The 11760-nt window shown below is 43.4% G+C and overlaps 1 protein-coding gene across 4 annotated transcripts in view; it reads left to right on the top strand.

The window, feature by feature from the left end:
• Positions 1–970: 970 nt before the first annotated feature.
• The window catches only part of EZH2 (enhancer of zeste 2 polycomb repressive complex 2 subunit), a 76040-nt gene continuing 65250 nt past the window's right edge, over positions 971–11760 (top strand). For 3 of the 4 annotated variants that reach the window (XM_032762064.2, XM_032762065.2, XM_032762063.2), the window contains exon 1: positions 971–1189. The gene's annotated coding sequence lies outside the window, so the exon portion shown is untranslated. Of the gene's footprint in view, positions 1190–1311; positions 1327–11760 lie in introns of those variants that run through there. The other variant, XM_058427664.1, reaches the window with a different exon arrangement.

The raw sequence follows: 11760 nt of genomic DNA, 5'->3' as shown, positions 1-11760 counted from the left end.
CCAGCGGCGGGGGGAAAAACGGTCGAGGCAGCAGCAGACATAATCAACAGGGCCCGGGTCGGCCGCGGTGGCTCACGCCTGTAATCCCAGCACTGTGGGAGGCCGAACAGGGCGGATCACCTTAAGTCGGGAGTTCGAGACCAGCCTGACTAACATGGAAAAACCCCGTCTCTACTAAAAATACAAAATTAGCCAGGCGTGGTGGCGCATGCCTGTAATCCCAGCTACTCGGGAGGCTGAGGCATGAGAATCGCTTGAACCCGGAAGGCGGAGGTTGCGGTGAGTCGAGATCGCGCCATTGCACTCCAGCCTGGACAACGAGAGCGAAACTCCGTCTCAGGAAAAAAAAAAAAAAAAAAAAAGAAAAGAAGGAAGGAGTCCGGCGGCAGCGCGCGGGCCGGGCGAGCGTCACCCCGCAAACGCGGCGCCGCAGCAGAGCCGACCTCCGGGGTCCGCGCCCTCCCCTCCCCAGGCACCACCAGGAGCGACCAGCCCGGGCCTCGGCTCCGCGCGCGGGGAAACGAGCGCGGCGGTTAAAACCGTTACCACCCCGGAGTTTTGAACTGGTTCAAACTTGGCTTCCAGCCCCCGCCCCGCCCCTCCCCCGCCCGCGAACTCTGCGGCGCCGGTTCCCGCCAAGAGCCGCCGGCGCGTCGTCCCGCCCTTCGGCCGGTTCCCGCCACCTATCCTCCCCGCCTCCCGTCCGCGGCGGGCTCCGGGCCCCCGCGATGTCTCCCGGTCCCCGCCTGCCTGCACACCGCCTTCCTGAGAGGCGCCGTGTGTTCAGCGAAAGAACAAAGAGACGGCGGCGGCGCTTCCACACGGCCAGTCGCGTCCCTTAGAGCGAGCCCCGCCGCCGCCCGCGCGCGCACGCGCCGCCAGTGCCCGCCCGCCCGCGAGCCCTGAGCGCACTCTGCGTGGGGCTGGCTCGGCGCCTCCAAGCCCGGCGGGCCCTGTGATTGGACGGGCGCCCGCCTCGCGTCCCGCCAATCGGGGCGGCGCTTGATTGGGCTGGGGGGGCCAAATAAAAGCGATGGCGATTGGGCTGCCGTGTTTGGCGCTCGGTCCGGTCGCGTCCGACACCCGGTGGGACTCAGAAGGCAGTGGAGCCCCGGCGGCGGCGGCGGCGGCGGCGGCGGCGCGCGGGGGCGACGCGCGGGAACAACGCGAGCCGGCGCGCGGGACGAAGGTAACGCGCCGCTGCGGGCGGCCCGGCCGGTGGGGCTCCGGGAGTGCGAGCCAGGAGGCGGCGGCGCCAGGACCTCCCCGCCACTGCTGTGCCGGTCCCTAGTATCGCCGAGCGGGGCTCACCGGGGCGCCGCATTTGTAGGCGTGCGGGGGGTGGAGGGTGAGGGGAGACCCCCCCTCTCCGGAAGGAGCTGTGAGCTTCGGGCTGGCCCGCGGGACCCTGCGAGTGGGGCAGCGCGGACCCCCGGAGCTGCGGGGCGGGGGGCGTGTGGGGGGCTCCTTTCCCGGTGCCTGCCCTGCCCTGGCCGGGGCGTCGGGGCCGGGGTCGGGGCGTTCCGGTGCCCGGTCCAGGGTGGCAGCTCGAGCCTCAAGTCTCCTTTGTGTGGCGCGGCCGCGGCGGGAGCGCCCGGGTGGGACGGGACAGACACAAGTTGGTGGGACCCAGCCGCCGAGTCCGCACTCAGACAAAGGACGGACTGTGTCTCCGGAGGGCTCGGCGCGAGGGGAAGGGGCATGACACCCGGACCCGCCGGCGGGCGGGAGAGGGGCGTGGGGAGGCGCAGGTCGCTGCCGGGGTGGGCAGGGCTCGGCCCCCGCCTCGCGCACGCCCCCGGTCCCGGGCGCGCCGACCCCGGGCTGGGGCCGCGGCGCCCGCGGGACGACGTTCGCGGCGGGGAACTCGGAGTAGCTTCGCCTCTGACGTTTCCCCAGGACGCACCCCGAAATCCCCCTGAGCTCCGGCGGTCGCGGGCTGCCCTCGCCGCCTGGTCTGGCTTTATGCTAAGTTTGAGGGAAGAGTCTAGCTGCTCTGCTCTCTATTGATTGTGTTTTTGGAGGGCGTCCTGTTGAATGCCCACTTCATTGTGTACATCCCCTTCCATTGCCCCCAAAAATCTGTGCCACAGGGTTACTTTTTGAAAGCGGGAGGAATCGAGAAGCACGATCTTTTGGAAAACTTGGTGAACGCCTAGTGAGTTGCCACTTTCTAAAGAATCGTAATCCTTAAACATTACAAGCTGTTTTGGCCAACTTGTGTGATACATCTGAGAATGGCGACAGGTGCTAACGAAATCATCTGTCATTCAGCCAGAGATTATTCCCCAAATCCCGACGGGTTGATTGAGGATGAGGTGGTAGAAGTAGGTGATCAAAATAGAATGGCTATGACAAATGTGTGATTATATGGTTAGCAGTTTCTTACTAATTGGTCTCGTTTTCTGTGAACAATAGCTTTGGTGATTCAGAAAAGACTGGATGGAGAAATGTTTGTTGTCTAAGAAATTTAACGTGTGCTGTCCACAGTTAAACTTCCTTTGTTTGTCACACAGGATCTGTAACATTTAAATTCATTTGGAGGTAAAAATGTGTCTTTGCTATTTACTTAAAGCCTTGCTTTTTAGGGTTCAAGCAAGTTATTATTAGCTTAATTTTGTGGCGTTTTGATGTCACCATAAAACAGCATTTAATAAACCTTTGAAAAACACGAATGTTGTCACAGTTGAATGTAGTCTATACTTTTAGGGGTTTTGGAGTTTATTTTCTATTGCTCTTCATAAGCATTAGCAACTAATTCATATTTAGGAATACTGATCAAGTGTGTAATCCTAACTTGTTTATTTGTAATTTTATTTGCAGGAAAACAGAAGTATTTAAGATATATTTTAATTTTCTGTTCATGGTCTCTAAAGTTAGGAATAGGTGGGATTCTAGTCATAGATATAAAGCATCTTGTTCTCTCTTTTCGGAGGTGTGTTGGGTTATGTAATATTTAAGGTTTCCCGGAAACAGGAACATTGCATCTTAAATTCTCGTTTTTGTGGAAAGTGAATATATTCCAAGAAAACAAGTTAGAAAAACATAGGCGTTCTTCTGGTTGCACTGTCCTATATGATAAAGATCTAATGTGTATCTGCTAACTTATGGTTTCATAAAAATGGAGACAAATAAATGCAGTATAAATTTATTACATATATTTTGGAGAGTGTTGACACCACTGTACAGGCATTCCAGGTGCTGGTCTAAGTGTTGAGACATTATAACAAAAAAGTAACGTTTATATTACTAATAATTCTGTATTTAAAAAATCCTATTAATAATCTTGTCCATTATGAGATAAGCTAGTTATGCAGATTTTTGGCAGAAATTCGGATATTTTAGGATATATATATATATATATATATATGTATTTATTTATTTATTTTTTGAAACAGAGCCTTGCTCTGTCATCCAGGCTGGAGTGCAGTGGCTGGATCTGGGCTCACTACAATCTCTGCCTCCCGGGTTTAAGGAATTCCCCTGCCTCAGCCTCCCGAGTAGCTAGAACTACAGGCACGCACTACGACACCCGGCTAATTTTTGTATTTTTAGCAGAGACGGGGTTTCACCATGTTGGCCACGCTGGTCTCGAACTTCTGACCTGAAGTGATCTATTCGCCTCTGCCTCCCAAAGTGCTGATCCAGACGTGAGCCACCACGCCCAGCCTAGGATAAAAATTTCTAACTTTGCCCTTGAGTGTTCTGTATTTGATAATTACTATTTTGTACTTGCCATGAGATATTTTGAAAAACATCTCTTTGGGGAATTGGTTTAAAAATTCATATTAAATTATTTTCTGGTACAACTGAGAATGTATTTAGTCAATTTAAGTAGCAGTGACTTAAAAAAAAACACACTTGTTGATCTAGTGTAGTTAGAAAAAGTTCTGATACTTTGATACCTAGCTTTGCCTTGCACAAATACATTTAAGTGAATGTCTTTATGTTGGCCATTTAAAAATTTTAGGCAAATTTCTCCAAGTCATACTGGAATTTTCCCAGGATAGCTTCCTTCTTTTGAGGTAGTGTGCTCAAAGATTCTGAATTTATTTCAGTATTACCCTTTACGTGAGCAGTGATTGAGAAAGTTGATCTGCTTTTTAAAAACCAACAAGGACAAATCCTCCAATATAATGTATTCTGTGGTTAATTAGCAATGATTTATGGATTAGCCTTAAAGTCTTTGTATCAGTATAGATGACAAATTTTCTGTAAATCATGATAGATTCTATATGAGTAGGTGAAATCTTCGGGGGAGAGCATAAGTGAACAGCAGCAATTCATTAAATTCAGAGAAAGGTTCATGGTCAGATGATACATACTTTACCTTCTGGAGTTCTTCCCTGAATTCCCACTCTTGTGTTCCCACAAGGTTTTGATCATATTTTATTGTAGCATGACTCAGTTGTGTTGTAATCACTTGTTTATGCATCCCCCTCTTCCCTACGCTCAAAGTGTCTCCTGGTAGAAGCTCTGTCTTATTTTTTCTTTGTATACCTAGTACCTGCGTTGGTAGTTGCTAGAGAATAGGGGTTTTAAATATAGCTGAATGAATTAAGGAAATATGAAAAATGTAGGGAAATAATTTGACAAAGGAACTTGCAAAGTGAACAGGATATATTAGTGTTCATGTGAGGAACTTTGAAAGGTGTTTTTCTCCCTCTTTAATAGGGAATGATTACAAAGAAAAATAGTTGTCAAGGTGAACAAGTTCCAAGTTTTTCCTAGTTATAATCTGTAGTACTGAAAATTAGATATCCTTTAGATGCAACTATTACACTCGGGCAACTGGAGAGAACTTGATGAATCATCTGGATAGTTAGTAATAGTATCTGCTTAATTTGATTTAATGTTGATATTGATGATCTCTTTACAAAAATATAAGGAAGGGAAAGGGCGAGAGAGGGTGGTACATCTTTTAACTGAAAAGCTGTTTTGTTATAATTCATGAGTTCTTTATTGGAGTAAATTGAGGTAGGTTTTGGAGCTAAAACTGAAGGATGTAGTGACAGTGTAATTGGATCATTTATTGGGATGCTTTTCATCATTCTTTTAAAATGATTTAAATATGGATTAGCAAATTTAGTGATACCTCGAAAATTACAGCTGGTAAATTTCCAAGATGGTCGCACCATTCCGTATCTTGCCACTGTTCCACTACTTGGTATAAAAATATGACAAATTTGTGTTTAGATTATATGGCTAGCAGTTTCTTAATAATTGGTCTTGTTTTCCATTAACGATAGCAAGACAGAACAAGATCATAGCTCACTGCATCCTTGAACTCCTGGGCTCAAGGAATCCTCCTGTCTCAGCCTCCTGAGTAACTGGTACTACCAGTGCACACCATCGTGCTGGCTAATTTAATTTTTTAATTTTTTGTAGAGATGGGATCCTGCTTTGTTGCCCACATTGATCTCAAACTCCTGGCTCCAGGCAATCCTCCTGCCTTGGCCTCCTAAAGTACAGGGATGACAGGCTGAGCCATTGTGTCTGACCCAGATACTTTTTTTTTTTTTTTTTGAGACGGAGTCTCGAAAATGATTCTTGTGCCTCAGTCTCCCGAGTAGCTGGGACTACAAGCGTGCGCCACCATGCTCGGCTAATTTATTTATTTTTTATTTTATTGAGATGCAGTCTCACTCTGTTACCCAGGCTGGAGTGCAGTGGCGCCATCTTGGCTCACTGCAACCTCCACCTCCTGGGTTCAAACGATTCTCCTGCCTCAGCCTCTCAAGTAGCTGGGATTACAGGCATGCACCACCATGCCTGGCTAATTTTTGTATTTTTAGTAGCGATGGGATTTCACCATGTTGGCCAGGCTGGTCTTGAACTCCTGACCTCAGGTGATTCACCTGCCCTGGCCTCCCAAAATACTAGGATTACAGGCGTGAGCCACTGTTCCCAGCCTCAGCTAATTTTGATATTTTTAGTAGAGACTGGTTTCACCGTGTTGGCCAGGCTGGTCTTGAACTCCTGACCTCAAGTGATTCACCTGCCTTGTCCTCCCAAAGTGGTGGGATTATAGGCGTGAGCCACCACACCCTGCTGTGTTGTTTTTGTTTTTGATACAGAGTCTCACACTTGTTGCCCAGGCCGGAGTGCAGTGGCGCGATCTCGGCTTACTGCAACCTCTGCCTCCTGGGTTCAAGTGATTCTCCTACCTCAGCTTCCCGAGTAGCTGGGATTACAGGAGCGCACCACCACACCCGGCTAATTTTTGTATTTTTAGTTGAGATGGGGTTTCACCACGTTGGCCAGGCTAGTCTCGAACTCCTGACCTCAGATGATCCGCCCGCCTTGGCCTCCCAAAGTGCTAGGGTTACAGGCGTGAGCCACTGCGTGCGCCTGGCCTGGATGCTTTTTAAACATTTTTAAATTAAAAAAGTTTTTTTGGAGACCGGGTCTTGTTGTCACCCAGGCTGGAGTGCAGATGCATGATTTCAGTTCACTGCAACCTCTGACTCCTGGGCTCAAGCAATCCTTCCACCTCAGCCTCCCAAGTAGCTGGGACTACAAGTGCATGCCACCACGCCTGGCTAATTTTTGTATTTTTTGTAGAGATAGGGCTTTGCCATGTTGCCCAGGCTGGTCTTGAACTCCTGAACTCAAGAGATTTAATATTTGTAAAAACCACCCTGTGTCTATCAACAGGTGAATTAACAAAATGTGGTATATAAACCAATGAAAGCATAAAAGGAGTGAAATAAAGACATAAAAGGAATGAAATTCTGATGTTTCAGAATTTCAAAAGGAAATTTCAAAATAAAAATAAAAAGATTTCAAAATAATTCAGACATAAAAGGAGTGAAATTCTGATACATGGATGGACCTGGAAGATATTATGCTGAGTGAAATAAGCCAGACACAACCTTTTGTACAAAAATACAAAATTGTATGATCTCATTTATATAAGGTAGTTAGAAGAGGCAACTCTGTGGAGACAGAAATTAGAATAGAGGTTACCAGGGCTGTGAGGGGAGAGGTGAATGGGGAGTTTAATGAATACAGAGTTTCTGTTTGGAATGGTGAAAAAATTCTGGAGATGGATAATAGTGATGGTTGAACAATATTTTGAATATACTTAATGCTACAGAATTGTACACTTAAAAATGGTTAAAAATGGTAAATTTTACATGATATATGTCTGCATCTATATATATCTCTCTATATATCTATATATTTTACCAGAATACAAAATTTAATAACACACCCCGAAAACCTTTACAGATGAGGAAACTGAAGGAAACTGCCTACAGGGGAGGAGTTAAGAATTTGCCCAGGATTATTCAGCTGGGAATTTGCATTCGGGATCCAAACTTAGTTCTGTTTGACTCCATGTTATCTACTCCATATTATCTGTTCTGTGTTATCTGCTGGCTTTCTGGATGATTAAAGATATGTCAGCTCCAAGAAGAATGAGTTTATTTGAATCATTCAGAAAGTTACATTTAAAAGTACGTAATTGTAGTTTGATGGAAGGTACAGTGTGAAACTCTAGACAGACTAAAGGTTAACTTTGAGGATTTCTTTCTCAGCCAGAGTGGTAATAGTATGCATTTGAGAGGGGAGGAGAGTAGAGTTCTAAGGATGTGGACTTTGGAGACAGTTTCTTGGGTTCCAGTCCCTGAACTACCAATTTGTGTCTGGGGTGTTATCCTCTTGATGTCTGAGCATCCCTATCTGTAAATTGGTGAGGATAATGATAACATTTGATAAGGTGGTTGTGAGGATTAAAGGAATTGATACATGTGAAATCCTTAGAACTGTACCTGGCACAAAGTGTTTGATAAATGATTTTTAGTTATTGTGCCAATATTATTTTAAAGAGTTGATGTACTTTCTCATTAATGAAACCAAACACTTCTCAAGTTAAAACTATGTGCTTAGGACTGGTAAGTTACAAAAATGGTACCACACATGTTTTATCTATTTCAATTTAGAAATGTCTATTGATTAAATGTGTTCAGTTTAAACTACTGGAACAATGTAGACATTTATAAAATGAAAGCGTATTGATCCCTGTTATCTCATTCCCTACCTTTAACAGTTTGATGTATATTCTTCCCCAAATTTTCAAATATATTCGTATATGAATATGTATTTTTACATATATTTTATAAAAATGGGACCAAGTTATTTGGTTCTAACATGGCTTTTTTAAAAGGTCAATACAAAGATCTATTTTATTAAAAAATAATTAATATTCTTTTAGGGCTCACTATATGCTTGGTACTCTTCTAAGTCATTATTTTATATAGATACTATAATATCAAGAGATGGAGAGATTAAGTAACAACTAGTTAGTGGTAGAGGAAGGATTTTAATTTGGGCACGTTAGCTTCAAAGTCCTGATCTCCCAGCCAGGGATCGTTTTTTGTAAGGCCTGCAAGCTGGGAACGTTAACATTTTAAAAAGAGTTGTAAAACACCACCCCACTTCCCTGAAGAATATATAAGGGAGACTAGATACTGCCTGCCAAGCCTAAAATACTTACCATGTGGCTCTTTACAGAGAAAGTTTGCTGCCCCTTGCTCTAAGCCATCCGGCTGTACCTCTTTGGTAAGTGGGATGCATAGTATTCCAGTTTATGAATGTGCATTATGCAGCAAACCAATCCATTGTGATTGACATTGTTTTCTCTCCTGAAAAGAAGTGAACATCCGTATGTATCTTTGAACATTTGTGTGACAATTTTTATATAGAGTTGGCTGTTTCAAGATTATGAACATTTCTAGTTTTAATAGGTGTTGTCAAGTTATATTAATTTTTAGTTAAAACAACTGTATTGAAGTATAATTTACATACAATAAAAAGCACACATTTGAAGGGTATGATTTGAGGAGTTTTGACAAATGTATGCACCTGCACCGCTGCCTCGATCAAGCTCTATAATGGTTGCCATCATCTCAGAGTCCTTTCATGCTCCTTTACAGTCAGTCATTCTCTCAACTTTTTTTTTTTTTTTCCCTCCAAGATGAAGTCTTGCTCTGTCACCCAGGCTGGAGTGCAATGGCATGATCTCGGCTTACTGCAACCTCTGCCTCCTGGGTTCAAGCAATTCTCCTGCCTGAGTCTCCCGAGTAGCTGGGATTATAGGCATCTGCCACCACACCCAGCTAATTTTTGTAGTTTTAGGCGAGATCTCGGCTCACTGCAACCTTGACCTCCTAGGCTCAATCGAACCTCTCACCTCAGCCTCCCAAGTAGCTAGGACCACAGGCATGTACCACCATGCTCAGCTAACATTTATTATTAATATTTTTTTGTAGAGATGGGGTTTTCCTATGTCGCCCAGGATGGTTTCCAACTCCTGGGCTCAAATGATTCTGCCTTGGCCTCCCAAAGTGTTGGGATTACAGGCATGAGCCATGGCACCTGACTTGTAGTAAACTCTCTAAATTAATATTCCATTGTAGGCATATGCTACAGTTTTTAAATTCATTTACCCATGGATGGACATATAGGACTGTTGTCAGCTATTGATAAAGCTGCTATCACCATTTGTATGTCTTTCCTGGACATGTTTTAGTGGTAAATATTGATTTTACTTTGTAAGAAACCGTTAAACTCTTTTCCAAAATAGTTGTACCATTTTACATTGAAAGTTACAGTTGTAACTGTGCAGGAGTTACAGTTTCCTCACATTTTCATTGACACTTCGTGTTGCCAGTCTTTTAAATTTTGGCCATCAAATGAGTATTAAGTATCTCATTGTGGGTTTGTGTTTCTCAGATGATCAATGATGTTGGAACATCTTTTCATATGCTTATTGGCCATTTGTTTACTTTTTTTGGTTCAAGCCTTTTGTCCGTTTAAAAAATTGGATTGTTTGTCTGGTTGAGTGGTAAGAGGTCTTTATATGTTCTGGGTACATAGTCACATTATCTGTCAGATTGTGTTGCAAATATTTTATTGTTCATTTTTGTTTAATTTTGTGTATTTTTAATAATATAAAGATCAAGTTAAAACTTTAATTTGGGAAGCATAATCAGATAAATAATGTGAAACAAATTGTCCTTAATTCACGAGTCATTTAATTAGTGTAACAAAATGTTATGCATTTGCAGAAACATGTAAACTAAAAGGATAGTATTAATATACTGTTAGGTGTATGGCATGATAATTTTTTTGAATTAAACTAGTTTTGAAAATATATTTAGTAATTCTCTTCATTTTGCATAATTCAAACCTTTTCATTTATTAGTGAGTTAAACCTTAAATTTTTTCTTCAAAGGATAAATGAGAATATTAAAAGTAAAAAGTGACCTTGGTGTTAGAATGTGGTATGTAGAAATGATGACTGCCAAACTTAGTCTGCCTACTTTGACAATCGAGTAAATTTTTTTTTTTTTGTTTTGAGATGGAGTCTTGCTGTGTCCCCCAGGCTGGAGTGCGGTGGCGCGATCTCTGCTCACTGCAAGCTCTGCTTCCCGGGTTCACACCGTTCTCCTGCCTCAGCCTCCCATAAATTTTTTTATTATAGAAATGGATGGCTTTTCAGAGTATATATACTTGGTTTCTGTACACTATTTTATTTTTATAAAGTACCAGTTCTTTTGCTCAACACCTGAATTGCCCCCACAATAAATTTTAAGTTTTTCTTCAATATTCAAGTAATACATAACTTTTCCTTTTCCTGTTTAACAGAGAAAAAATATATATAAAGCAAGCTGTTGGACCTCCATTGGGTGTTGTTTACCATCACTGTAGGTGATCGTGGCATTGTCCACCTCAATCTTCTCATGGCTGTGGATTCAAGTTAAGAAATTCCTGAAGGTAGCATTCCAGGTAGTCTGTAGAACAGCCCAGACTCTCTGAATTAGTATTATCCCTGAATTAGTATTATCCCTGATAGTTTTCTTTGCTTTTTTATTTGAGATGGGGTTTTGCTCTGTCACCCAGCCTGGATTTTCGTGGCACAATCTTTGCTCACTGCAACCTCCACCTCGTGGGTTGAAACAATCCTCCCACATCAGTCTCCTGAGTAGCTGGGACCACAGACACATGCCACCATGCCCAGCTAATGTTTTGTATTTTTGTTAGAGACAGAGTTTCACCGTGTTGCCCAAGTTGGTCTCAGACTCTTGAGCTCAAGCGATCTTCCCATCTTGGCCTCCCAAAGTGCTGGGATTACAGGCATGAGCCGCTGTGCCTGGCTCTGGTAGTTTTCTTCTTATATCTTTCTCCTCTTGATCTCACTTTGTTTTCTTACTAGTCTACAGGACATTTCACGTGGAGATTCTGTGCCTGTCCTCTTTCTGGAATATCTTCCTTATTTTAGCATCTCAAGATGCTGTTTAGCTTCTGGCTTGAAACCACCCCTCTCCCATCCCATCCAAATTAAGCAGCTTCTTTCCTGCTTAGAAGTACCATAACATGTGTATTAATCTTCTATCTTTTTCTCTCTCCTTCCCTTCATTTTAAGCTCCTTTTTATTAATCTGTAGGGCAGAGCTTAGCAAAAGGTTTTTGTACATTGTAAATACTAATAAAATATTTGTGAAATTGATTTGGGACTTGGGAGACCTCTCTTCTGTAAGCAACTCAATAAATAATTATTTAAGTACCACCCTCACCCAGTGTACTGTTAGCTGCTGTTACGATATTGATTACTATAAAATTTTAATGTATATCCTTGGTAGACTGTTGATCAAAGTCAGAAAGCTTGAGAAACTCTGAGGCAAAAAAAAAAAAAAAAAAAAAATGAAGAGCATGAAATGATTCTGCAAACTGATTTTACAATGATCATTCTTTT

Source organism: Hylobates moloch, unplaced genomic scaffold, assembly GCF_009828535.3.
Source record: "Hylobates moloch isolate HMO894 unplaced genomic scaffold, HMol_V3 SCAFFOLD_1, whole genome shotgun sequence".
Lineage (NCBI taxonomy): Eukaryota > Metazoa > Chordata > Mammalia > Primates > Hylobatidae > Hylobates > Hylobates moloch.
This window is presented reverse-complemented; position numbering and strand designations above follow the sequence as displayed.